This window comes from Halyomorpha halys, unplaced genomic scaffold, assembly GCF_000696795.3.
Source record: "Halyomorpha halys isolate HHAL.00 unplaced genomic scaffold, Hhal_1.1 Scaffold1326.1, whole genome shotgun sequence".
Taxonomy (NCBI): Eukaryota; Metazoa; Arthropoda; class Insecta; order Hemiptera; family Pentatomidae; genus Halyomorpha; species Halyomorpha halys.
The window spans coordinates 129,240-134,473 of record NW_027107479.1 but is presented as its reverse complement, the minus strand read 5'-3'; positions in this window follow the sequence as shown (position 1 = coordinate 134,473).

The following is a 5,234-nucleotide window of genomic DNA, read 5'->3' as shown; positions in this document are numbered from 1 at the left end:
TTTTAAATATAAGAAGATGGTCAGGGTTGCGGTCAAAAAAAGAAGAACAAATAGTTTAAAACTATTTTAATGTCCAACGTTTCGCCCCACTTTGCAGAGCTTCATCAGGGCTAAAAAGAAAAAAAACCAGAGAATATTAGAACAATAAGGTAATTTAAGCTAGAATAAATATTATGTAAAAATAAAGTGATAAGAAATTACATTTAAATAAAAGGATCCTTTTATTTATATCCTTTCATTTATAAGTAATTTCTTATCACTTTATTTTTACATAATATTTATCCTAGCTTAAATTACCTTATTGTTCTAATATTCTCTGTTTTTTTTTTTTGTATCTCATTAGCACTAATAAAGCCCTGTAAAGTGGGGCGAAACGTCGGACATTAAAATAGTTTTAAACTATTTGTTCTTTTTTTTTTCCCACGTTCGATCGGTTAAACGAAGTTATCATTTGGTAGCAATGTAAAATCAAACAAAAGACATAATAGTCACAGCAATAGATCAGTTTACAGAGAAATAAATAAATTAAAAAAAAAAAAAACCAATATACAGATTGGCGGTGACGGTAGCAACTTGGCAACGCGCCTCCAAAGGTTGAGAGTTAGATCCCGGCCATATCCTGGATTTTTTCAAGCATAAAAGTATACAAAACTCACTCACAGCCTCCCCCCGGGCAGTTGTGAGGCCCGTTAGCCAATGGTGGCACTCACAAAAAAATAGGCGTGGGACTGACGAACCCACCCTACGGAAAAACAACGACAAGATACGCGATTTTATTTTATTTTTTTATAATTTATTTATTGTTATTTACAACTGTATAAAAATATATACATCATGTAAATTTGCTGTAAGTGATATAATGGCCTGATACAAACATGTGAGAATCTACTCATTGATAGAACTCCAATAACATTTCTAGAGAAGGTGATCTTGATGTAATCATCTTTTCAGACGCCTAGGAAGTTTATCAGGTTATGAAGGAGAAGCCAAGTTAGAAACAAGTGGTTTTGGGTGGTTGAGAAGTTTATCATGGAAGGATTGGTATCTGGTTCTTGCCAAATCGGCAACATATGGGACATTGAGGTCCTGATGGATGACTTGATTTGTGACAAAGTTAGGAGCATAAAGGATTTTGGATTGGATTCTGGAGGAATTCAATGGTTATCGGAGCCTCTAAGTTGAACTACGTACGTCCAGATAACCTAAAAATTTAAAAAGTAGGAAAAACAGCTGTGGAAGAATGGATGAACTTAGCTGATGGTTAAGGCTATGCATTCGATAGGGATTTCGAATCTGCGGATAGATGGGAAAGACAAATTCATACTGTAATTGTTTAAGGTAAAGAAAATTTAAAAAAATTACTGATGACTGTCTAAATCCCTTTTTCTTTGAGTTTTATTCATGTTCAGTAGTAGTTTAAGGTTAGGCATAGGAAAGAACGAAACAGCATGGCTACCACGACGCTGGGGAAGCTATAAGTACAAGATTCGGGGAGGGAAAAAAAGGCAACTATTTCTTCCTAATTTTCTATTATGTGAATGAAAACTTTATATAATTACAATGCACTGAAAAATTTGTCAAAATTTATTTTATTATATTATATTATATCTCAAAAACCTTACGACAGAATGATGTAATATGAGCCCTAATAGTACAAGAGCCGAGAAGAAAAAAAGGCAGTTATCTCACCACTGAATTCTATCTGATTACTTTAATGAAAACTATGTATAATTAATAGTCAAAATTGATGAGTCTGCCAAGTATAGGTAGGGGGAATAAAAAATGGCGGCAGTTCCAAACCTTAAAAAAACATTAATTTTTCATTCGGAGCTCTATTTTTTAAAAACTATCAACAACACTAGAAAATCTAAGAGAACATTATTTAAAGAAGAATAAATTTGCTGAAATATTATCCCTAAAAGAGCTATTTACGTCTAATAGTTCTCGAGATATAGCTTTTTAAAAAGCAAAATGTCTTAAAATTCTTCTGAAAAATTAGTGGTTAGTTAATTTATTTTGAGAAATCCATATCTCAGGAATTATGCGACCTACAGATGTCTATTAGCACTCAAATTAAAGCTAGTTTAATGGACTATAAATAAGTTTATGACCTTTACCTTCGTAGGAATAGTAGTTTTCATAATATTTCCAAAAATAAATTGATTTATTGTTGTTTGGCCATCAATTTTAATATATGAAAAACATATCTCAGGCTCTATAACACGTACAAGTGTCTGCTAGCAATCAAATTAAAGCTAGTTAAATGTACTTTTGAGTAACGTATAACGTTTATCTTCATAGGAGTAGAATTTTTTATCATATTTCACAAAATGATAAAATATATCTCAGAAACCATTAGCCGTACATATGTCTGCCAGCACTCAAAACAACTAACTATAATGCAGCTTATGACACGTATCTTCGTAGGGGTTGTATAAATTTTCGACATGAAATTTTGTTCGAAAAACTATAAATCAATTTACGAAGATAAACGGCATATACTACTTTATAGTAATTTAACTGTTGCTTTTTTAAAAGCTATATCTCGGGAATTATTGAACATGAATAGTTCTATTAGATGAACATCACCTTCGACATGGATTGGCTTAAATAAAAAATTGCTCTATTAGATCTGATATTTTTCTCTATTTTAAATGATTTTCTCTTAGGTCTTCTAGTGTTCTTGATATTGTATAACTTGATTATATAAAGTTACACTGTGTAGAGCTAACTACAGACATCCTTAGTGCTCTATAGATAATCCGACTAAGTAAGTACAATTTACGTAAGCGCCTGTGGGAGTAGAACCCACTCAGCTGTCGAGAACAGAAACAGAGGATCTGACAACTGCACTGCGCCACGGCTGAGTGGTCGCGGTGGGTTGAGTAACAAAGAGGGATCTCCTCCCACAATACTTTATATAGATAATTAATTATTTTCATAGAAATAAGTTTGGAAGCTATTTTAAATTTTAAACGTTCCTACAAAGAATTTGGGAGAAATAATAAAGGTTTCATGAACCCGAATGTTCGCTGCCGATCGTTCTCTATGTACATATCGCACTAGTATTTCTAAAGTGACACAACTCAAAAATCGGTGTTTTTGAGTTATGAATATGAAAGAAATTGGTAAATATATCTTTATGAATCATCAAAACTGTATCAACCTAGCTTCAGAGCTTGTCCGCCAGAGGGCACTTATGTCACTCTTGGTGCCTTAATGCTATTCCCCCTCCATAGGCAAGAGTGACACATTTCCAGAAATATAAGTTTTAGACTTAAGTCACTCAAGAAATACAATGCGATATGTCCAGTGACGCCCCTCCAAACCTAAATCTACTAAATCAGATTTAACGCAAAACTCCCATCTACGTTTCGTCTACCCCTCGGACCTTTATCCGTCAGGTCAGTGTTAGTTAATATTTTAGTGTTAGTTAATATTTTTAGTTTATGTTAGTTAATATATATTTTAATATTTCGTTCGTCCTACAATCTTACACGCTCATCTTATTCCCCTAAATCTTATAACCTGAATTATATTTACTAGGTGCAGTTCCCCCAATTCAGGGTTTTGTAACCTTCTCAATTCTCCCGTTAACTCATTCTTTTCAGTCTGCATATTTTACGTAATACTTCAAAAACCTTAGTGTAAGAGAACACGTCTCACATCCATAAAGAACAGTGGAAAGGATAAATTTTATAAATTCTAATTTTTAAGTTTTTGGCGCGAGCTAACAGTTTCGAAATTCAAAAATATCAAGCATTTCCATCCTTCAACCTAGCTTTTATTCTTTCTTCAATTTTTTTCTTTTTTTCGTTTTTTCTAGTTACCGTGGATACCAGTAATGCGGCGAGAGGGATGCGCTGGGATCTTTTGAGCTCTGCTCTACCCCTCACATTTTTTTGACACAACAAACTTCTTTTTTTTTTTCATTCATTTATTTATTTTAGTATGTATACGTATTTAGTATGTATCATTCATCACTATTACCTATTGCCCACAACTGTGTGACAGATTGTAATATCTATCAATAAATAAAAAGTATTTTTACTGCCAGCGCTCAAATTAAAGCTATTACTAATAGTCAATAATGTTTATCTTTGTATGAGTAGTAGTTTTTATGATATTTGACAACATAAACTCACAAAATGTTAATTAGTTGTCCGTATAAAATGTTGAAAAAAAGTAAGGATTTTTGAAAAAAATATTTTTCTAGACCCATAAGACGTACATATGTCTGCCAACACTCAAAATAAAGGAAATTTGACTTACTATAAAGTAGTTTATGACACTTATCTTCATAGGGGCAGTAGTTTTTATGATATTCACATATGAATATAAATTTGGCTAATGAAAATTTGTCCGATCAACTATAAATCAATTTATTTTAGCAAATTTCGTTAAAACTACTACTCCTACGAAAATAAATGTCATATACTTCTTATAGCTCATTAAACTAGCTTTAATTTGAGTGCTAATAGACATCTGTACATCACATAGTATGAAATGTTGCTTTTTAAAAATTATATCTCGAGAACTATGGAACGTAAATAGTTCTATTAGGGCTCATATTTTAGAAAATTTACTCTACTTTAAATTATGTTGTATTAAATTTTCTAGTGTTGTAGGTAGTAGTAGAGATACAGAGCTTCGAATGAAAAATTTGTTTTTTTTATCGCTTTAAAACAGCCGCCATTTCTTATTCCCCCTACCTATACTTGGCAGACTCATCAGTTTTGACTAGTAATTATACATAGTTTTCATTAAAGTAATCAATAATTGGGGTGAAATAACGGTATTTTTTCTCCTCTTGGGCTCTTGTACTTATACCAATCAATCCATGACCAGACATATATACAATACATATATTTACATGATATAACAACATTTTTTCCCCTACCTTTTCCTTTTACAATCAATACTCGTTTATGCTCTAAATACAAATATTTTATTTTATTTTTTTTTAATTTAACAATTTCATTCCAATTGGCAATTTTATTCTCTTTATGTCACTCTCTCAGGATCGAACGTGGGAAGGGGAGATTTTCCAGTGATCCTCTTCCTACGTTCGATCCGTTGAACAAATTAAACGAATTTATGATTAGCCAGCAATGTAAAGTCAAACCAAAGACATAAATAAATAATAAGAAATCAATTTAAAAAAATGTATATATAAATTAAGACATACGATAATAAGAAATACTTCAATGAATAGATAACTTAAAAGATATCAT